The sequence below is a fragment of the Narcine bancroftii genome, chromosome 2 (assembly GCF_036971445.1).
Source record: "Narcine bancroftii isolate sNarBan1 chromosome 2, sNarBan1.hap1, whole genome shotgun sequence".
NCBI lineage: Eukaryota > Metazoa > Chordata > Chondrichthyes > Torpediniformes > Narcinidae > Narcine > Narcine bancroftii.
Window position 1 is genome coordinate 284,918,613 of NC_091470.1, and position 24,893 is coordinate 284,943,505.

At 37.7% G+C, this 24,893-nt stretch overlaps 1 protein-coding gene across 6 annotated transcripts in view; it reads right to left on the reverse strand.

Annotated features, from left to right (window-relative positions):
* The window catches only part of LOC138755356 (hepatocyte nuclear factor 4-gamma-like), a 150,681-nt gene that overhangs the window by 103,746 nt on the left and 22,042 nt on the right, over window positions 1-24,893 (reverse strand). The window lies entirely within an intron of this gene.

Genomic DNA, 24,893 nt, shown 5'->3' on the forward strand with positions numbered 1-24,893 from the left:
TCACTTGCTTCACACAAGCAGTAAATTTGGTTCTATTGTGGAAAGGACTGAAATATTGCCTTTTATTTGAAATGAATGAATATATAATTACATAATATTATCACTGTGGTCACTGAATCATTCCTAAAATTAAGTTCAGTCATATGGAAGAATTCAACTTCTCATTTCAAATTCTCCAAAGTGGAAGAGATAATAAGATTCAGGTAAAATTCATTCCATTGACTTTGTTACAACGTTCATTTTCAATAGACTTACATCATTGCAGTGAGCAGTATAGGCCTGGGGGAAGAAATATGGGGAGGGGGCAGGGACAGCAGAGAGGTGAGCTGGCGAATTGAGTTCATCATATTCATAAATCTTAGGCCTTCATATCAAACAGTTTAAATTGTGAAATATTTGGCATAAAACAAGCGAATATCCTTTCATATTTATTCTTTTCAATTGTTTAACAAGTTTCTTTAAATGCTAACATCTTCAATTATGAAATTTTTAATGGAAATTTGAAGTAAGGAATTTGCTAGAGAAAAAGAAATCAGTGTTTTGTATGTGGATGCTCAGAAGGAATTTTTTGACTTGCCTCATGTGGATGGTTGAAACATTTTGTTCTATGATATGAGGAACTGAAGTACAGGTACACAATCCTTTTTCCGGACATCGAAAATCCAGAAAGCTACAAAAACCGGTATTTTTTCCTGGTGCTGGTGTAGCGGAGGGAGAGAGAGAGAGAGAGAGAGTGAGAGAGACAGCAGCGCAACTCTGGTGGGCGAGGGGAGAGAGACGGCAGCGCGACTCGGGTGGGCGAGGGGAGAGAGACAGCACGACTCGGGTGGGTGGGGGGAGAGAGATGGCAACGTGATTCAGGTGGGCAGGGGGGAGAGCGAAAGCAATGTGACTGGAAGGGGGTGGATATGGCAGCACAATTCGGGTGGGCTTAAATCTGGGGCAGCTTTTCTGAAATCTGGAAAAATCTGAAATTCAAAACACACTGTCCCCCCAGGGTTCCAGATAAAAGATTGTGTACCTGTAGTAGTAAGTTGATTGTTGAAACAGAGCTCATTTTATTGTAATGACAGGTGCGAATGAGTGACAATTCATTGGCCTGACTGCCCAAGTTATCCTAATTGTGTGATCTTTGCTGTTTTGAAAATAGCACTATTGCATCTTTGCTGCTGTGACTGGAGATGCACTAAAAGGGATTAATTCCTCTAGTCTGAGAATTGTTTACACCTCAGAGAATGGGCCCTTTAGCTCAACTAATCTGTACAAACTAAAATAGCACTCTGGACTAATCCTATTTATTTGCATGTGGTCCATATCCCTCTGAACCATAAACCCTTCTGTTCTTGCATGCTGTTTACAACATGACCAAAATTATTTCCAGCATGTTCCTAAAATAACTCCAGTCCATTGTCCCAGGTTCCCCATTTCTGTCATAGCTATTCCAACACTTTCTACATAAGAATTTCTGGAAAAATATGGTTTCATTTTTCAACTAAGGACTCTGCTCAACTGTGCTTGATTAATTTTATGCATAAAATTAGGTTTTCAGAGCTAGAGAGGTGATGAGATATACACAAGTACAATATAGAGAAGCATTGAAATTTCTACTTGATGCAGCCGCATAGGTACAGAAGATACACCAGCTAAAATACTATAAATTAAATGACCAGAAAATGCTAAGAAAATAATTAATAGAAAGGAAAATATAAATATTCACAACTATAGTTAGTCCAAGGAGAAAAAAAGATGTTTCAATAATACAGACTGATTTTTTTGATGATCCTGCATTTGTATATAGTTGGAATTATGGTTAGGCTTGTGTGGGGAGAGTTAAGTGCCTCATCGAAAGGGAAGCTCTTGAACCTGGAGATGCTGGACTTCAGGCTTCTGTACCTTCTGTCTGAAAGTAGCAGCAAGAAAAGTTTGTGATGGGAGTGATTTAGGATCCTTTGTAATATTGGCTGCCTTCTTGAGACAGGGCCTCACATAGATGCCTGTTATTTTCTGCAGCCTTCTGTGTCCTAGTTTCTAAACTAGGTCATGATGTAACCAGTAAATATACTTTCTTCAGTAAACTTGTACAAGTTTGATAGGGTATTCAACAAAATGATAAATCTCCTCAGACCTTTTAAAAAAGAGGTGTTGGTATGCATACTGCACCATTTGATAGGTTGGCTCCAGAAGTCTTTTGGCATATTGACTCCCAGAGTCTTGAAACTCCTCACTGCCATCCCATCAATGAAGGCAGGTGCATGGTCCCTTCCTAAAGTCCACAGTAAGCTTGTAGAGAGCTTTATTGTCGCTCTGGCCCCACATAATCAGATTCTCAAACTTCAGCTTACATTTTGACATCGTTTCCTGTAATTTGGCCAACGTAGATGGTGTCATCAGAGAATTGTGTAGAAGCTGAGCTTAGTTTTGGAATGGTGAGTGTGGAGAGAATAGAGCAGGGGACTGAGCAATCAGTCTTGATGGTCAGCTAGAATGAGACCATGTTGCCAATCTGCATTGAGTGGTGTCTGCTGATAACAAAATTGAAGATCCAATTACAAAGGGACAGAGTTCCAGATCCCTGGGGACGATTATTAGTTTTGCTCATATGACGGTGTTAAACGCAAAGCTGTAGTCATCATGTAGCTGTTCTTGTGGTCCAGGTGACCTCAGGCTCAGTAGAGGGCTAGCAAGATGACATCCAATCTTGAACTAGTGTGACAAGAGGCCAATTTAAGTGGCAGTAACTAAAATTTTTGTTTACTAACCTTGAGTCTTCTAAGAAAACAGATGTATGGGCGCATTTTATTGACAAACACATCAACATGGTTGGTCCAGGTCAGGACATTGGTGATGTTTATTACTAAGAAATTCAAGCTTTCTAATCTGTCCATTTCAGTGCCATTCATATGAACAGGGGATGGTCTCTGCCCCTCTCAGAAAGTCAATGATCATCTCCCTCATGTCACTGACGATAAGAAAGAGGTTATCTTGGCACCATGCTACTAGTCTTTCAATCTCCTCTTGGACTCCACTATTTGAACCCGGGCTACAACTGTGATGCCATCAACAAATTTGAAGATGGAGATGGAATGGTATTTAACTGTACAATCTTGAGTGTCGTGGGAGTATACATACTCTTGAGGAGCGCCAGTGTTGATTATGATTGTGGAGGAGATGTTGCTACTCATCATCACTGATTGCGGTCTGTTAGACAGGAAGTCAAGGATCCAGTATCAGAGGAGGTTGCTGAGGCCTGGATCCCAAAGTCTGGGTGTGAGTTTGCACAGGACTATGGTAATGCAGAGCTATGGTCTATGAAGAGGGTGTATGGAGGGACAACAAGATGATGTCTACCATGGAACGTTTTGGACAATAGGCAAATTGAAGTAAGTCAAGGCCGTCTGGGATGCAGTTACTAATGTGAGTTATGACTGGCCTCTCAAAGCACTTCATGTCAGAGGTACTGGTTGGTAGTCAGTTAGGCCTGTGCTTTAGTTTTGAACTTTTACAATGATGAACTGTTGCAGGAAGAAATTAAAAATGCCCGTTAAATGTTCACCAGTTGATCTACGTAGGGTCTCAGGACATCTCCATCCCAAAATATAACAAATATGATTGGCTTGACCATTGTCAAGTAATTTTTTCCATGTCTGAGACCACTCAACAAAAGGTTTATTCTATTGAGCTTAGGAAAGAACAACATAAGCAAGTGCATCTCACCTTCTGTCTAAACAAGTGTATTATTCCAAAATTGAATATAATTGCAAGGAGGAATGTCAGATACACCAAGACAAATGAGAATATGCAGACCCAGCAGTTTTCTGATCCATATAATTTAATGGCAAGTCATTTAGTGCATTGGTTCAATGGGCTATGAATAAGTTAGTAAATGATAGGTTATAGGCAATTAAAATTCTGCTGTCCCTCGATTTTTCTTAAAATACAGTAATATGCCATCTATTGTTTTGATTTTGCTTCACTTTGGACTTCATCCAGCGAATAACATCCAATGTTCCTGATTGATCTACACTTATGTCAATCAGGATAAGAGAGTAATGCGCCATTAATCCAGCATTTCATATTCCTGGAGCTCTGTACAATATCCAAATTATATCAGCACAATGTGATTACTTATCCCATGTAGGATCATGTTCCACCGAGCTCAAAGACAACTGAAATAAAATAATAGAACACTTTGTAATCAAATGTGTATAATCTTCATGTCTGGAACACTAATGGTAGTATTAATCAAAATATCCAAAACTGAAAAATAGAATTTGGGATAAAGTTTATTTAAAATTGACACTTGCATCACAAAGATTTGAAAGATGATGGTAAACAAGGCAATAAAACTACAATTAGGCACCAATAATTTTCCATTATCGGTTTTAACAGCCATCCTCTCAAGACACAAAGCAGAAAGGGCAAATCACCAGGAGATTGGGCCCAATTTCCAGACTGGAAATAACTCAATACTCCTACACTGATTGCACGTGTTAAAGGAACAGTTCTTGTTCTTGACTAGATCTTTAATATTTATTACAATATATATATATATATGTTAGTTTACACCAAATCCAACCCCATGGATATATCTGGTAACATGCAGTTGAGGTTCAGTACAAATTATCTGCTAATATATAGAATTTATCCATTCACCTCCATAACTCATCTAAAGAAGCCTATATATCTATTTTCTCTCTCTCTCCACACACACACGGTACATTTCCGATTATCTGAAATGCTCAGGACCGGCCATGTACCAGTTGACCGCATTTCTGGATATCTGAGAATGGCTTTAAGCAGCCCAGTTTAAGCAGCATAAAACTTGTATCAACTTTTGCCGATCCCAACACCTCCCCACCACCATAAATGAACCTGCCCAGGAGCCCAAGGTCCCCACTTGGATCCCAGCCCAGTAGCATCAGCATAATACTTGTATCAGTGGCTAAAACTACAACAAAGAACAAGGGAACATTTTTCAAACATGAAATAAAGTTTAATTCTTAGCAAAAAATGTGACCTCTGCTTATAAAAATAAGAAAACTGCAGCAACATTCAAAATGGATTCAAAACAGTGTGTCAGAGTCCCACTTGAGTACAGCAGGTAATAAAAAAAATTCAACTTTTTTTCAACTTATGACATTATGACACCACCAAAAAATTTTGTGGATAACTCACCGTACTGGAATGGGACTTTCTATTTAAGGTGCTGGAAAAATTTGGGTTAGAGCAAACATTTATAAATTGCATTAAAGCTCTATATTCTGAGCCTAAAGCCAAAGTGTTTACTAATGGTCAAATTTCATAGCATTCCCATTATGCAGACCCAGTAGACAGAGTCGTCCATTATTTCCAGCTCTCTTTATCCTTGTTATAGAACCGCGAGTGAAATCTACCCAATGAGATACAGACATAAAAGGATTCAAGGTCAATCAGAAAGAATATAAAATTAATTTATTTGCTGATGATGTATCCGACAGAACCACCAAACTCATTACAAAAACTGCAATCTAAACCGGAATAATCATGGGATAGTTTCAGGTTATAAAGTAATTTGGGATAAAAGCAAAATTACGCCACTTATGGGAGGAAATTATAATCAAATTCAGAGAAATTTAAGTGGACGCTAAATGGTATAAAGTATTGAGGGATAAAGGGAGATTATAACACAGAATTTATATCGGTTGAACTATCTTCCCTTGCTTAAGAGAATTGGGGAAGACCTTGGTAAATGGATAACTCTCCCAATAACTCTGTTGGGAGGGTCAATTATATAAAAATGAATGTGTTTCCAAGAGCCCAATTTCTCTTCCAGACATTACTGATTCCAATACCTCAGAGATTTTTCAAGACTTAAACAAAAACATTAGGAAATTCCTCTGGAAGGGTAAGCCACTCAGAATCTCTATTGATAAATTATCATGGGATTACAAGGTGGGAGGTTTGAAGCTCCCAGACTTTTATGGAAGAGATGCCTTCTTGGGCAAAAATAGAGCTGCATAAGGTGAGAGAAAGGATAGCAGAAGATTTCATATATAAATGAAATTCAAATTTAATTTTGTGTGTAAAAAATCCCTTATTAAAACATAATTAATATTTTGAATAAAATAAATTATTAAGTCAGAACTAAAGGTGGCCTATATCCTAAAATTCCTCTAGCTCAAAATAGGTTTATTCCTTTAACAATGGACAATAAAATCCAGGACATCTGGTCCCAAAAAGGGATCAGGTGTATCGACCGTTGTTATGAGCAGGGAAAATTAATGTAATTTGATTAATTAAAAAACAAATATGGCGTAACTTATTTAAGGGACAAATTGGGCCCAATAATGACCTTACTGCAGTGCAGTGAAGTAGAGACTCTGGCTCGAAAGGGGACTACAAAGAAATTTATTTCAAAAGTGTATTTCTGAATTCAAATGGTACCCCGAAACAAGGTGGCACAAATCTAGGCAAAGATGGGAGACAGATTTGGGTATACTGATTGATAAAAAAAAGCTGGTACAACTTATGTCGGGACAGTATGTAAGGTATAGATTGGCGCAATACAATTTTTTTGCACCAACTACATCTTACACTCCAAAAATTACACAAATTAAAATCAGAAATATCAGATCAATGTTTTAGATGCAGTGAAGAAACAGTAACCTTTTTGCATTCAACTTAATCATGTTCAAGGTGAGGCCTTTCTAGGAAGGTTTGGGAAATCTTCTAGAAATAAAAATTTATAAAGATACCAGAATTGTTTATAATGGGAGATATAGCAGGTGCAAGACCCAAAATGAGGTGGTCGAAATGCCAATTAGAATTTGTAAAGATCACATTGGTGGTAGCCAGGAAGTGTATAGCGGTTACCTGGAAATCTGATTTCCATCTAGGTATGACTCGTTAGAAAGCAGAAATATACACTTGTATACCCCTGGAGAAAATTACCCTTAGGAAAAAAAAATCTAAAAATTTGAAGTCCATATCTTCAACACTTCAACATTCTTAATAATGCACCATCCCACCCACCTGCAACCAGGAACCACCTAGGATTTCAGGTAAGTCAGGATATTTGTCCCTTAGCAAGAGATTGATGAATTCAATGAAACTTTTTTTTTCTTTTCATCTTTTTCTTTTCTCTCTTCAATGGGGGGGGGGGTGGGACGGGTTAAGGTTTGCTCTTGTTTTTTTCTTTTCTTACTCAAAATCAACATCGAATGATAAGATTATGTATCTTTTATGTAATTTATCAATTTCATGTTGATTTGAAAATATAAATAAAATAATCTATGAAGCAAACTGCTCACTGACACCTGTCATGCTGCAATTATACTCTCCTCTCAGAGGTTGGTGCTACTGCCATGCTTTAGTGTTTTGTTATCCAGCTCCACAACCTCAATTGTAAGGAAGCACTTATAAAAGCAATTCCTACTGACACAGCATCATTAAAGCCACAAAAATGCCTAAAGGCATTAAACAAGAGCATGGCTGCAAGTCAAACCACAAACAAACTGATTTCTACATAATGCCTCTATTAATTTCTATGTTGCAGCATTATCAACAAAATTTTGTGCCAATAACCTCTACATCTCAGTTTTCCTTTATTTATTTTTTACTGTTTTTGTAAGATATAAAGTTGTTTGCAAAATAAATTGTCACATAGTGTATTAATGGAGAAGGATTTTTTTTTAGAATTAATAGGATATCCAAAAAATTGATAAAGTGGGAAATTAAAAATGAGGGTAAACTATAGGTATGTGTGGTGAAACAAAATGAGCAAGAGCACATTGAATCCTGATATAATGAAATGGAAGAATTTATAAAAGAAGAATAAAGAACCTGAACACATAAATCTGATAAACTATATCTACATCCCCAAGCATTCAAGAAAGTGGCTATAAAGATAATGGATACTCTGGTTATTATCTTTAAAATTACTTACATTTGGAAGGGTCCTGCTGACTGGAGTGGTAAATGCGACCCTCTACCCAGGAACTACTAACTTGTTAGTGTGACATTAGTAGATATTAGAAAACTGAAATCTGTAATATGGGTTCAGATAAGAGGACGGTGACGAACACATGGAAATAGGAATAAAAGATGAGTGTGGATTCAGAATTAACAGGTAGAAAATAAAGAAAAGGAATAATAGACCCTTTTCAGTTGGCAGGGTGTGATTAGTGGAGCATCACAATGATTAGAGCTGGATCATTTGAACAAAGAAGCCAGAGAGACTCCGCAGGTCGGGCAGTATCCATGATTAGAAATGATCAGTCAATGCTTTGGGTCAGGACCGTTTATTAAGATGAGTGCCACCTATGCATATAACCACAGAAAATTATGCCATAATGCCATCAGTAATAATCCGCTGCACAAGAAGGGCTAAAACTTTGCACGAGATAGATATGTCCTGCACACATCTTGATATAGGACTTGATAACTACTTCAGTAGAAAAATAGAAATGTTGAGTATTTTTTAAATGGCAAGACTGGGAGAAGTTCATGTTAGTGTCCTTGTATACATTGCCAAATACTACCACATACGTGCAACAGGCAGTTATGAAGGAAAATTAACCTGTTGAATCTCTAATCACCATTCACCACACAAAATAATCCTGTCTTCAAACTCTGATGTTCCAACTTTCGAAGCTACAGTTTGCAATCTCTGACCTTTACTCTGACTTCAGATCCTGCCCTGGCCAAGAATAAGTCCCTTCACCCCTCACTACCTCTGTATCCGTGAGCTAGTTCCACCATTGAGGAGCAAAGGCTATTTGCGTGTCATTGTGTGCAAAATATATCCACCACACATAAAGCCTTATCCTTTGCACAGCAGGGTTAGGGTTATTACTGTCATCCCATAGATAGCATTGATTTAACACTCCTATTGTAACACTGGTGACAAAGCAGACTTCATTTCCTTGAACTCCACATTGATTAGTTTCTTGTACTCATGATCTGTGACCATGTTCTTTGGTCATTAATTCTAACAAAGTAAAACTCTCATAATTTAGCACCATGGGAGTTTTGTGAGGTTAATCTAGCAGATTCCAAACTTCTTCTTTCTTCTTTGGCTTGGCTTCGCGGACGAAGATTTATGGAGGGGTAAATGTCCACGTCAGCTGCAACATCGTTTGTGGCTGACAAGTCCGATGCGGGACAGGCAGACACGGTTGCAGCGGTTGCAGGGGAAAATTTGTTGGTTGGGGTTGGGTGTTGGGTTTTTCCTCTGTCTTTTGTTAGTGAGGTGGGCTCCAAACTATTACAAAGTAATATACAAACACACTTTTAATTTTGATATACTTGTATTAGATTCCAAATTTTGGTAGAATTAAATTAAAAATAGATTTCAGTGGACCAGAACTAACATCAGGTGTTAAAAGAGGAGATGCAGATGCGGTTCCAAGTGACGTCACAATATCACAATGTGATGGCGTCATCTGGAACACACGGGGTTTTAAAAAGCTGCAAGTGACTGAGGAAATTACTTTTACTGAACTTCAACTCGACTACATCTGATCATTTTCTTGATCTTCATTTCGCACTGCGACACAGTTGCTACAACTGAATATTTATTTGTTTCTGAATTGCAGAGTTAGTTTATATTTCTCTCTTGTATTTGTATATTTTCTTGAGTACCGATTTTTGCACTACTGATAGTGTGACAGAGTATATAGATATGTTTTTGAGAGATAAATTGGGAAAGGTTTGTTAAAGTAGGTTACATACAAACACTTTAAAACAGATATTATTTAAAATACTGGAGCTCTGTTAATGCTAGACATATTGGCTCCATGTCTTTTGCAAGAGCTTTGAAGAGTGCTCAAGAGACTTCACTAATGGATTGTTGTTTACAAAAGGCAACAGATGCAAGATCTGGTTGGAGCCACAGATGGTCTGGAAGATAACTTGCTGTTCTAAGAGGGTCATGTGATATTGCAAGCAGAGAGCGTCAAACAGGTTTTGACAGAGAGACAGACTTCTAAAGTGTTACAGCCAGTAACAGTAGCTGGGACTGGAACAGGACAAGCTGGCAAGCTTGTGGAAAGCCCCATTGGAAGATGGCCTTGTCAAAGCCCTTGTGGTTCATGCAAGAGGAGAGGACTGGCTGTCTAATGTTTCACTTGGAATAAAGGAAACAAAAAGGAACTCTGGTGACCTGAAAGAAAGAAGTCATCATCTGAAGAACCCTGAAGCCAGCAAGTTTCATCAGCACTAGAGTGATTAAAAGGAATCAGTTGTGGATGTTCTGGAACAAAAAATCTCTCTCTCTGAAAACCAACAAGAAACTTCCTGAGTGGGAACCATTTACCTTTCAAGCACCAAAGCCTGGTGAACTTAATAAATGTTAAGTTCTGTGCACAGAATAAGAATTGCCTGAACTTGGAGGAATGAGAAGTGAGATTGAACTGTGAACCAAAGAACTTTTCTGAACATACACACACATTACATACACGTGCGCTTAGAAGTAGAAGGGGATCAAGTTAGGTTAAGTAAGTCAATACTGGTAAGTTAAAGTTTGATTCTATTTTCATGTGTAAATTAAAATCAACTTTTGTTTGAGTAACCATTTGTCAAGGTGAAAATGTATTGCTGCTGGAATAGTAATGATAGGTAGAAAATCTGTCTGGCCACAGAATCTTGCAAATGTTGAGCAGATGGTGCAGTACTGGTGAACTTCTATATTGCACCAGTTTTTCATCCCACTTATAAAGTATATGTACTGGTACCTTCTCCCCTATTTTATCTAGCTCTAACCTGCTCCAATCCGGTTTTCCCCTTGTTTGATAAAAATCTGATATATATCTTAATTGAGCTGCTCTATAATAATTCTTAAAGTTTGGTAGCTGTAAGCCCCCTTGTTTGTACCATTCTGTTAATTTATCTAGCACTATCTTCGGTTTGCATAAGAATTTCCTTATTGTTTTCTTTAGCTCATTGAAGAATTACTCTGTTAAGGGAATTGGTAACGATTGAAATAGGGGTTGTATCCTTGGGAAGATATTCATTTTAATGCAATTTACCCTTCCTATCAGTGTTAGTGGTAAATCTTTCCAATGTTGTAAGTCATCTTGTAATTTATTCATTAATGGCTGATAATTTAATTTGTATAGATGGCCTCGTTTATCATCTAGTCTAATACCTAGGTATCAGATTGATTGTGTTTGCCATTTAAATGGTGATTCTTCTTAAACTTTGTGAAATCCACATTATTCATTGGCATCGCTTCACTTTTATTTGCGTTGATCTTGTACCCTGATATTTCTCCATATTCCTTCAATTTCTTATGTAATTCTTTTATTGATAATTCTGGTTCTGTTAAGTATACTATGATGTCATCTGCAAATAGACTGATTTTATATTCCTTCTCTTTTATTTTTATCCCTTTTATTTTATTTTCTGTTCTTATCAGTTCTGCCAAGGGTTCTATAGCTAAAGCGAACAGTGAGGGAGATAGTGGACATCCCTGCCTAGTTGACCTGCTTAATTTAAATTGGTTCGATAAATATCCATTTACTGTCACCTTCGCCAATGGTCCCTTATATAATGCTTTAATCCAATTAATATATTTCTCTTGTAGGTTGAACCTCTGTAGTACTTTGAATAAATAATTCCATTCTACCCTGTCAAAGGCTTTCTCTATGTCCAAAGCAAACACCACTGTTGGTGTCTTATTTCCTTGTACTGCATGGATTAAGTTAATGAACTTACAGATATTGTCCGTTGTTCATCTTTTTTAATAAATCCAGTTTGATCTAGTTTTACTATTTTTGGTATAAAGTCGGCCAATCTATTTGCTAATAGTTTTGCTATTATTTTATAATCTGAGTTAAGTAGAGATATTGGTCTATACGATGCTGGTGTTAGAGGACCTTTCCCCATCTTTGGTATTACTGTAATTATTGCTGTTTTACATGAATCTGGCAAGTTTTGTGTTTCTTCATTCTGGTTCATTACTTCCAGGAGAGGAGGAATTAGTAACTCTTTAAATGTTTTATAGAATTCTATTGGGAGTCCGTCCTCCCCAGGTGTTTTATTGTTCCTTAGCTTTTTTAATATATCTTGTATTTCCTCTATTTCAAATGTTTTATCAATTTGTTTTGTACTCCTCTTGCAATTTCGGTAATTCAATTTTAGCTAGAAACTCATCTATTTTGTCTTCTTTCCATTCGTTCTCAGTTTGGTATAATTGCTCGTAGAATTCCTTAAAGTTTTCATTGAACTCTATTAGGTTATATGTAATTTGTTTGTCTTTTTTCCTTGATGCCAATATCGTTCTTTTAGCTTGTTCTGTTTTAAGTTGCCAAGCCAGTATTTTGTGTGTTTTTTCTCCTAGCTCGTAATACTTCAGCTTTATTTTCATTATGTTCTTCTCCACCTTGTACGTTTGTAGCGTTTCGTATTTTATTTTTTTGTCCGCCAATTCTCTTCTTTTTGTTGTATCTTCCCTTTATGATAGTTCTTTTTCTGTATTTACTATTTCCCTTTCCAACTGTTCTATTTCCCAATTGTAGACCTTCTTCATCTTAGTTACATAACTAATCTGCCCTCTGATGAAGGCTTTCATTGCATCCCATAATATAAATTTGTCTTTCACTGATTCTGTATTTATTTCCAAGTACATTTTAATTTGGCACTCAATAAATTCTCTAAAATCCTCTCTTTTTAAGTAGCATGGAGTTTAATCTCCATCTATACATTCTTGATGGGATGTCCTCCAGTTCTATTGCTAATAACAGGGGTGAGTGACCAGATAACAATCTAGCTTTATATTCCGTTTTCCTAACTCTCCCTTGGATATGGGCTGACAACAGGAACAGGTCAATTCTTGAGTATGTTTCAAATAATATGAGTATTCCTTCTCCTTTGGGTGTTGTCTCCTCCATATATCCAAAAGTTGCATTTCCTGCATTGATTTAACCATAAATTTGGCTACTTTGTTCTTTCTGCTACTCTTTTGTCCAGTTTTATCCATCTTTGAATCTAAATTAAGGTTAAAGTCCCCTCCTATCAATATATTCTCCTGCATATCTACAATATTCAAAAAAAATCTTGCATAAACTTTTGATCCTCTTTATTAGGTGCATATATATTGACCAAATTCCAGAGTTCTGAATATATCTGACATTTTAACTTTACGTATCTTCCTGCTGGATCTATTATTTCCTCCTCTATTTTGATTGGTACATTTTTATTGATTAATATATCTACACCTCTGGCTTTTGAGTTATATGATGCTGCCATTAGGTGCCCTACCCAGTCTCTCCTTAATTCCTTGTGTTCCACTTCAGTTAGATGCATTTCCTGCACGAATGCTAATCTATTTTTTTCTTTTTTCAGTAAATTTAATCGCCTCTTACTTTTGATATGGTTATGTATTCCGTTAATATTTATAATCATATAGTTCAACGTGGCCATTTCATACTTTGTTTACATCCCATTTCCGCTTTCTCACCACCACCTTTCCCCTTTTCCCCATTTCCATTTCTCAGTTTCCTTTTTTTGAACACACTGTATGACAACACTTCTAAAACATAAAATATTTCAACCATTCCCACATCTATAATTCTCTTAACCCCAACTGCCCCCCACCGACCCTGAGTCACCCCTTGTCCCTTGCCGGGCAACCACAACCCCTCTCCATTCAGACTGCAACACCCATTCGCAAGTGTCAACTGATTTCGCAATGACTGTTATTCTCTCCCACCCAACCCCCTCCAGAAAAGACTTTTATCTTCACATTACAACAAAGCTCCTCCTCCTTTCTACTTATTTGTTTATTTATTTAACCCCCCCTCCTCTTTTTATCCCCCCTTCTCCTTTACTTCCCTTTTCTTCCCTCCTTTAGTTCTTACTTATACATTATTTTTACTTCTTTATATGTAGTTTGCTGTCGTTCTTTGTTCTTGTTACATGTCTTCATTTCTCTTTCTGTCTTGGAGGCGTTCTGCAAATTCTCGTGCTTTCTTCAGATCTGAGAACAGTTTGTTTTGCTGCCCCGGGATAACTATTTTAAGCACCGCTGGATATCTTAACATAAATTTATAGCCTTTCTTCCATAGGACCGACTTTGCTGCGTTAAACTCCTTCCTTTTCTTTAGGAGCTTAAAACTTATGCCTGGGTAGAAAAAATTGTTTTGATTTTGGTTTTTTGTCTTCTCTCATTTTATTCATTGCCTTCTCCAATATATTTTCTCTTGTCGTGTATCTCAGAAATTTTACTAAAATGGATTTTGGTTTTTGTTGTGATTGTGGTTTCGGGGCTAATGTTCTGTGTGCCCTTTCTATTTCCATTCCTTCCTGCATTTCTGGCATTCCCAGGACTTTTGGGATCCATTCTTTTATAAATTCTTTCATGTCTTTGCCTTCTTCATCTTCCTTAAGGCCCACAATCTTGCAGGGTGTGCATTGGGACAATTTGTTTTATGGGCAGGATGTAGTAGAGAGATCGAAGTCTTTTAAAGATCAGATTTTGAGAGTGCAAAAGCTTTATGTTCCTGTTAGGTTAAAAGGAGGGGCAAAAGGTTTGAGAGAGCCGTGGTTTTCAAGGAATATTGGAAACTTGGTTCGAAGAAAAAGGGAGGCGTACATTAGATATAAGAAGCATGGAGTTAAGGAGATGTTTGAAAGATACATTGAATGTAAGAGGAATCTTAAGAGAGGAATTAGGAAAGCTAAAAGAAGGTACGAGAAAACTATGGCAAGCAGGGTGAAAACTAATTCAAAAGAGTTCTACAAATATGTTAATGGTAAGAGGAAAGCTAGAGACAAAATTGGTCCCTTAGAAAATCAGAGCGGAAAACTGTGTGTGGAGCCTAGAGAAATGGGGGAGATATTGAACAGTTTCTTTTCTTCGGTATTCACTAAGGAGAAGGATATTGGGAGATGTGAGATAAAAAAAAAGCAAATTGGGTAAATATGGGGAATATAGAGATTACAAAAGGTGTAGTTTTAAGGCTTTTGAAGAATATAAAGGTGGATAAGTCTCCGGGACCAGACGGGATCTTCCCCAGGACATTGAGAGAAGTGAAGGAGGAAATAGCAGAGGCTCTGGCGGTAATTTTCCAAATGTCATTAGATATGGGGATAGTGCCGGAGGATTGGCGCATTGCGCATGTGGTTCCGTTATTTAAAAAGGGTTCAAGGAGGAAGCCTGGCAACTATCGGCCTGTAAGTTTGACGTCTGTGGTAGGTAAATTAATGGAGAAAATTCTTAGAGATAGTACTTATAAACATCTGGATAGACAGGGTCTGATCAGGAGCACTCAACATGGATTTGTGGGAGGAAGGTCATGTTTGACCAATCTGATTGAATTTTTTGAAGAGGTGACTAGGAATGTGGATGAGGGTAGCGCAGTGGATGTTGTCTATATGGACTTCAGTAAGGCCTTCGATAAAGTACCACATGGAAGGTTAGTTAGGAAGGTGCAGTCTTTAGGTATAAATTTTAAGATAGTCAAATGGATTGAACATTGGCTGAAAGGGAGAGGCCAGAGAGTGGTAGTGGATAATTGTCTGTCAGGTTGGAGGCCGGTGACTAGTGGTGTGCCTCAAGGATCTGTACTGGGCCCATTGTTGTTTGTTATATACATTAATGATCTAGATGATGGGGTGGTGAATTGGATTAGTAAATATGCAGACGATACTAAGATAGGTGGAATAGTGGATAATGAAGAAGGTTTTCAAGGATTGCAGAGGGATTTGGGCTGCTTAGAAAAGTGGGCTGAAAAATGGCAGATGGAATTTAATGCTGATAAGTGTGAGGTGCTTCAATTTGGTAAGAAGAATCAGAATAGGACATACGTGGTAAATGGGAGAGCATTGAGGAATACAGAAGAGCAGAAAGATTTAGGAGTAACGGTACATCGTTCCCTGAAGGTAGAAACTCACGTGAATAGGGTGGTGAAGAAGGCTTTTAGTATGCTGGACTTTATCAATCATTGCATGGAATATAGGAGATGGGAGGTGATGTTGAGATTGTATAAGATGTTGGTGCGGCCTAATTTGGAGTTCTGTATGCAGTTCTGGTTGCCTAATTATAGGAAGGATATAAACAGAGTGGAGAGAGTGCAGAGAAGGTTTACCAGAATGTTGCCTGGGTTTAAGCATCTGGAGTATGGGGAGAGATTGGACAGATTGGGTCTTTATTCTTTGGAGTGTAGAAGGTTGAGAGGGGATTTGATAGAAGTATTTAAGATTATGAAAGGGATAGACAGAATGGATGTGGATAGACTATTTCCGTTAAGAGGAGGAAAGATTAAAACAAGAGGACATGAGTTAAGAATTAAGGGGCAGAGGTTTAGAGGTAACATGAGGGGGAACTTCTTTACTCAGAGAGTGGTAGCCGTGTGGAATGATCTTCCGGGAGAAATAGTGGCGGCGGAGTCAATTGTATTATTTAAGAAAAGGTTGGACAGGTATATGGATGAGAAGAAGATGGAGGGTTATGGGCATTGTGCAGGGAGGTGGGACTAGAAAGGGGTGTTTGGTTCGGTGCGGACTAGAAGGGCCTAATGGCCTGTTTCCGTGCTGTAATTGTTATGTTATGTTATATTGTTTCGCCTACTATAGTTTTCCATTATATCCATCTTCTGAGCTAACAACTCCTATGTTGAGCTAACAACTTTTTTCTCACTTTCTTCCAATTTTCTTTTTAACTCATTCACTTCCATTTCTACCCCCATGACACGTTCTTCCACATTTTCTAATCTTTTCCCTACATCTGTTATAACCAGCTCTATTCTACTCACTTTTTCTTCTGTACTTTTCATTTTTCTTTTTATTTCACTAAATTCTAGTATCAGCCATTCCTTTAATGCTTTCATTTGTTCTTCAATTTTTTAAAATCTATTTACTTGTCCATTCATTTTACCTCCTATTCCTCTGTGCAGAGCTTGGTGTTCTTCTTCTTCTTCTTCTTCTATGTCTGCTCTTGGGTTTGTGTCTTCTATTTCTCTTCCTTGTATCTGTGTTTCTTCTGACTTTCTTGTTGAGCTGCTAGTCTCAGTTTGTTGGGTATTTTTTTTTCCATGATTTCTTGATGTTCCTCTTCTTCTGGGCTGATCATCTGTTGTGTCTCTTGCTTCCTTTTTTCTTTCTCACCCCTCCCATTCCCATTGTTTTCTTAATCTTCCAGCTGGGGACCCTGCTGTCGGGCTTCTCTCAGCTGTTCGTGCTTTGGAGTTTCACTCCACAGCAGGTCCCCTCCCCCCCCCCCCCCCCCCCCCCGTCGGTGTTCTCCTTGTGGTGTGCAGTTGTGCACCCCTGTTTGCCTCCGTGAGCCATTTTTGTAGTCCTGCAGTCGGTGGGTCGTGACCCTGTGGGGTCTCCACTAACCTTGAGGAGTGGGCTCCTCTTTCTACGGCGGGTCCCTGCTTTCTAGTGCAGGTAAGGCCTTCACCTTTCTCTTCCGGCGTCCTTCTTTCTTCTTTTCTTACCATTGTTTTTGGCTTTTCTTTCTTAGGTGCCATTTTATCCACACCTTTATTTCTTATTTGTTGTGATTTGTGTGTCTGGGGCTTTGCTTTTTCTTCACCTTTTTCCTTCTTTTCTAGAGAGGGCTGGTATTCTCCTACCGGCCACTACTCCATCACGTGACTCCTCACGAGTGACCGACTTAATACATTTCCCACAACAAGTACAATCACCAGACCTTTCTCCCAAGGTCAACCCTAATAACCAGCTGTGAGCACTGAGCTTTTGAAACAAATCTTTCAAGAGCTGGGCAATTTTAATTCTACTTTAATGCCATGTTTATGACCTGGAAAGGGTGTTAACAAAATTATTTCCAAAGTATTACTATTTCCCCTCACATAAACATTAAATTTGCAACTCATACTGACAAGAGAGGTTATTCTGACTCTTTAATAGATAATCGCAAATTTGACTTCTTTGCATCCATGAGTCTCAAGTCCTATTCAGAAAACAGTGAATCTGTTGTCATTCAGGTAGTGAGTTATTCATTTTGATTGCTTTGATTGCCATTGCATCATTTATAATTAAAGCAAGCTAACAGATCCTAGATTCCTATGAAGTAATGGTTGATTTATCAACTAAATGGAAAGATAGGAGAGGATAAAATGAGTTCAGGCCAAGCCAGGGAGGATGTTTTGAGGAGGTGGCTGGGTGAACTAGTACTTAAAAATGTACATTGTATAATTTTAAATAAAATCAGGACAGTTCCCTCCATTTGGCTGATGTTTCATTGGCAAAAGGGCATTTTTCTATGTTGTAGAACTCTATTGGTTCCTGGACCATCATCTTTTATTCATTTATCTCACTTTGGGGCATGGGTGCTTCATAAATGTGCTTTTTATTCTGCAGTGAGATGCCTGTCTACTCCCACTCTTGCGCCTCAAACCCCTTTTCTTCCTCCCAGACCTACTTTTAGATGTGACACACAAGAAGACCTTAATCTAGTAAAACAGCAATAGTCGCATCAAGAAAGCAAAGCTTTTTGTTGAAATTATTAAAAATTATACAACTGAATGCATATGGTAAAACTGCAGTTTATACTTATAAATTCCATTGTCAGATCTAAACCCCATTTCTTTTTTTTTAAACTTTATTTAAAAGATAATAAAAACATAACATACAATCTAATAACAATCAAAAATTAATTTTACAGAAACATATATAAAAAAAACCAACAAAAAAACATCATCCCACCCACCCACTCCATCAGCCAGCTCCCTTAAGGGGAGCCAAAACTATGAAAATTATTTTAAAAAATGATCCATTAATAGCAATTCAAAGTATATCTAAATGCATATACTCCAAATATGGAAACTATTTATCAACAAAGAAAGAATAGTTATCATGTAAATTATAAGTAATTTTTTTCTTAATAATACAAGCTTTCAATTCATTATGCCACTGTGCTGTATTAATCTCTGTAGTATCTTTCCAGGTACTAGCTACACATTTACGCGCTACGGATAGCACTAAATGAACAAAAGCAATTTGAATGTTATCCAGCCCCATTCCTGTCAGAGAAACCCTATTACCCAACAAAATAATCATTGGATCTAATGGTAATTTAAAGTTATATAATTTTTCCAAAACTAGCAATTCCTTGCCAAAATGGTTGAACTTTAATACAAGGCCAAAAAACGTAAAAAAAAGTAACCATATAACCACTTACAGCACAGAACAGGCCAGTTCGGCCCTACTAGTCCATGCCGTAGCAAATCCCCAGCCTCCTAGTCCCACTGACCAGCACCCGGTCCATACCCCTCTAGTCCCCTCCTAACCATGTAACGATCCAGTCTTTCCTTAAATGTAACCAATGATCCCGCCTCGACCACGTCTGGCGGAAGCTCATTCCACATCCCCACCACCCTCTGCGTAAAGAAATTTCCCCTCATGTTCCCCTTATAATTTTCCCCCTTCAATCTTAAACCATATCCTCTAGTTTAAATCTCCCCTTTCTTAATTGAAAAAGCCTATCCACATTTACTCTGTCTGTCCCTTTTAAAATCTTAAACACCTCTATCAAGTCCCCTCTCAATCTTCTACGCTCCAGAGAAAAAAGCCCCAGTCTGCACAACCTTTACCTGTAACTCAGACCCTGAAATCCTGTAAACATTCTCGTGAACCTTCTCTGCACTCTCTCTATTTTGTTTATATCTTTCCTATAATTTGGTGACCAAAACTGTACACAGTTCTCCAAATTTGGCTTCACCAATGCCTTGTACAATTTCATCATAACCTCCCTACTCTTGAATTCAATACTCCGATTTATGAAGGCCAACATTCCAAATGCCTTCTTCACCACACCATCTACCTGAGTATCAGCCTTGAGGGTACTATTTACCATAACTCCTAAATCCCTTTGTTGCTCTGCACTCCTCAATTGTCTACCATTCAATGTATATGACCTATTTAAATTTGCCTTTCCAAAATGTAGCACCTCACATTTATCTGTATTAAATTCCATCAGCGATTTCTCAGCCCACACCTCCAGCCTTCCTAAATCACCTTTTAATCTACAGTAATCTACCTCACTGTCCACAACACCACCAATCTTTGTGTCATCCGCAAACTTGCTTATCCAATTCTCCACCCCTACATCCAGATCGTTAATATATATAACAAGTAATAGTGGACCCAGGACCGAACCCTGAGGAACTCCACTAGTCACCGGCCTCCAATTGGACAAACAATTTTCTACCACTACTCTCTGACACCTCCCACCCAACCACTGCTGAATCCATTTCACTACCTCCTTATTTACACCTAATGCCTCCACCTTTTTTCCTAACCTCCTGTGGGGAACTTTGTCAAAAGTTTTACTAAAGTCCAAATAGACAACATCCACAGCTTTCCCTTCATCAACCTGTTTTGTAACCCCCTCGAAGAACTCAATCAGGTTTGTCAAGCATGATCTACCCCTGACAAATCAAAGCTGATTACTCCCTATCAATCCCTGTACCTCCAAAAATTTGTAAATAGCATCCCTCAGAACACTTTCCATCAACTTGCCCACCACAGACGTCAGACTTACAGGCCTATAATTCCCAGGTTTGCATTTGGACCCTTTCTTAAACAGAGGAACCACATGCGCCACCCTCCAATCCTTTGGTACCACCCCCGTGGCCAGTGACATCCTAAATATCTCTGTTAATGGCCCCACTAACTGTCCACTAGCCTCCCTGAGTGTCCTAGGGAATATTTTGTCCAGTCCGGGAGATTTATCCACCTTTATCTTTTTTAACACAGCCATCACTACCTCCTCCTTATATGCTTCATGACCTCCCCACTATTTTTCTTTACTTCAACTGGTTCAACATTTTTATCCCTAGTGAATACCAAGGCAAAGAAATCATTCAAAATTTCCCCCATTTCCTCAGACTTCTCACTCAACCTACCCTTGCTATCTACAAGGGGTCCAATTTTATCTCTTACTAATCTTTTACTTTTAATGTACTTATAGAAACCCTTTGGATTTATTTTTACTCTGTCAGCCAAAGCCTCTTCATGCCTTTTTTTGGCCTTTCTAATTTCTTTCTTAAGATTCCTTCTACACTCCTTGTAGTCCTCCTTCAACTTCTCAGCTCCCTGCTCTTTATACCTCTTGTACACCTCCCTTTTTCTCCTAACCAAATTTCCAATATTCCTCGAAAACCAAGCCTCCCTATGACTTCCAGCCTTTCCTTTGATCCAGACTGGGACATAACTACTCTGTACCCTCAAAATTTCTTTTTTGAATATCCTCCATTTTTCATTAACATCCTTAACTGAAAATATCCTGTCCCACTCAATACTCCCCAAATCCCTTCTTATTCCTTCGAAATTTGCACTTTTCCAATCCAGAACCTCAACTTTAGGCCTCTCCTTGCCCTTCTCTAAAACTACCCTAAAACTAACAGAATTATGATCACTAGACCCAATTGGTTCTCCAACATTAATGTCCGCTACCTGACCTAGCTCGTTCCCTAACAGGAGATCCAGTATTACACCACCCCGAGTCAGTTCTTCTACTAACTGATTTAGAAAACAATCCTGAACACATTTAACAAACTCCAGCCCATCCAGCCCTCTAACCGTATGGGTATCCCAATCAATGTGTGGGAAGTTAAAATCTCTCATGATCACTACCTTATGATTTTTACACATATACGTTATCTCCCTACAAATTTGTTCCTCTAATTTTCTTGGCCCATTTGGTGGTCTGTAATACACCCCTATTAGCACCCTCTTTCCTCCTCCACCCCTCAATTCCACCCAAACAGCCTCACTGGTCGATCCCTCCATACCATCCTGCCACCTCACGGCAGTAATGTCCTCCTTAACAAGCAGAGCAACTCCTCCTCCTTTTTTACCCCCTGATCTATCACATCTAAAACAAATGTATCCTGGAATATTAAGTTGCCAGTCCTGCCCCTCCTGTAGCCAGGTCTCACTAATTGCCACAATATCGTGACCCCAAGTATCTATCCATACTCTCAGCTCATCTACCTTGTTCACTATGCTTCTTGCATTAAAATATATGCATCTCAGAGAATGACCCTCACATATATTCTCTTTTTTACCTTCTACCCTAATCTCCATCCTACCTTTGTTATCTTTTTTATTCCTAGCTAGATGGCCATACTCCCTGGACACTGCTCTCACACTCTGTTCCCCACCCCCCTGTTCCAGTACATAAACCACATCTAAAACAAGAATCCAAATTACTAAACCCATACTTTTTCAATTTCTCCAGGGTCAAATATAATTGATGTAGAAAATTATAATTAACCATTCCATATCTTACATTAGTCAATTTAATTACATTATCCTGACACATAAACGCTAAGTCACTTTCCCATTTAAGTTTAGCTTTTTCCCAATCCAGTTTATCCATATTATCCTGTAACAAATAGTACATAATCGAAATACAACCCTTCTTTGGTACAGAGGAAATTAAAGATTCAAATCTTGTCAAAGTAGGTAAATTCATCTCTCTACCATAATTATCTTTTACCAAGGCTCTGAGTTGATAATACACAAACAGAGAATTTACAGATATACCAAATCTTTCCCTCAATTGATTAAAAGAAATTGTCCCTCTTCAAAACAATCCTGTATTATCTTTATACCCTTAGAATCCCAACTCTCTAAATAATTATTAAACATTGAAAAAGGAATAAGCTGGTTATTATACAATGGAGTTAAAATTGATAATTTACCTTTTGATCCCAAAATCCTATTTCTTTTAATCCAAATCTTTAACAAATGTTTCAATACTGGCATATTATGTTCCTGTAACAAATTCAAGTTCCAACAAAATAAAAATTCATGTACCTCAGCCTCAGAAATACACACCATTTTCAGCCTGGCCCACCTAGGGGTTTGATCTAAATCCATCAATTACTAATAAATTTCAACTGGGCCGCTTCATAATAATTTTGAAAATGTGGTAACTGAAATCCACCTAACGTGTATTTCCAAGTAAGTTTATGCAATGCCACTCAAGCTAATTTACCCTTCCATAAGAACTCCCGCATTGCCTTATTCAGATCTTGAAAAAAGCCCTTTAAAAGTAAACAAGGTATTAACTGAAATAAATATTGAATTCAGGGAAAAATATTCATTTTAATACAATTGACCCAGCCAATCAAAGTTAATGGAACATCTTTCCATTTAATCAAATCCGCTTTAATCCATTTTAATATAGGCACATAATTTAACTGATACAATGACTGATAGTTAGCATCTACAGTCTGCAATGACCAAAGTGATTAATTGAAGAATATTATCTGATGCACTTCTATTTTTAATAAAACCTGTTTGATCAGTATGTATCAACTTAGGTAAATACTTAGCAAGTCTGTTAGCTAATACTTTCACTATAATTTTATAATCTACATTTAATAGGGAAATAGGCCTATATGAAGACATTTTTAGTGGATCTCTGTCTTTTTTTGGGATAACAGTTATGAAAGCACTTGAACAAGATTCTGGTAATGTCTGATCCTCAATAACTTAAAAGTGTCTTCTGAAATAAACCACTCATCTAGATAAGGTGCATAAAAATTAAACAAAGTCCACGATTCAGCAAAAAGTTTACAATTCATTTGTAAAACTCTCCCAACATTTCCCTCTGACGATTCCAGTTCAAATGGTAATTTTTTATGAATCAAAATCGCTACCCCTCTTGTCTTGGAATTAAAAGAAGAAGAAAACACATGTCCAACCCAATCTCTTTTCAATTTCAAATGTTATTTTTCAGTCAAATGTGTCTCCTGTAAAAAGGCAATATCAATTTTCATTTTTTTTATATAAGCCAATACCCGCTTTCGCCTAATTGGATTATTTAATCCCTGAACATTAAAAGTTGCAAAATTCAAAGTAGACATTTTTACTAACTACTAATGTATTTACAGATTATAAAATAACACTCTCCTTTATAAATATTCAAAATCAAAAAAAACCTTAATAAACAGAAAGAAAAAAAAGGAGAGAGAAAGGAAAAAAAAATATTTTCCCCCTTTTTCCCCACTCAAAAAGTAAAGGAAACCCAAAAATTAAAAAAAAAACAACCAAAGGTAGTAACACCCTAAAAATCTGGGTGTGGTAAACCCACTAGTGGCAGGTGACTATCAAAGCTGTCGGTGTCATCCATTTCCCCCCCCCAACCAGATGCATACCCATTATTAAAGTAAGCACAATCAAATATAATAGATACATTCAGCCCAATGATTCCAAACCCAGTGATTGTTCCGGGTCTTCAATGTCAAGAAGACTTTGTGTCAGCTCTTCCTTCTTTCCATTTTTACCATTCTTCCCATACCCATTCCCATTCCCATTTCCGTTTACCCTCCTCTTAGGAGACGATGGTGAAGACCAACCATTCCTTCACAATTCTGGCAATTATTTAGCAAAAACCAAAGCATCTTGATCATTCTCAAAAAATAGGGATTGAAAATTTCCATAAAAAACTTTCAAAATCACAGGATAACGAAAGGCAAACTTATAACCCTTTCGCCACAGTACATCTTTAGCCGAATTAAATTCCCGTCGTCTTCTAATAACCTCCTGACTCAAATCGGCATAGAAAAACACTGTTATTTTGAACCATCAATGGAGATTGACTTTGCTGTGCTTTCTGTACTGCCATTCGTAAGAACATCTCTCTATCTTGATATTTCAAACAATGAACCAGAACCGCTCTCGGAGTTTGTTCTCGAAGTGGTTTCTTCCTCAATGCTCTATGAGCTCGATCCAATTACAAACCTTCAGGAAAAAACTCTTTGCCCAATACTTCAGGAATCAAGTGCTTAAAATTTTTTATTGGATCAGAACCTTCAATATCCTGTGCAAAGAGTATGATAAAAGAAATAAAAGCTTCAAACTATTTTGCAATTGCTGTTGATGAAACACCTGATTGTTCTCACAAAGAACAGCCATCATTCATCATCAGATAC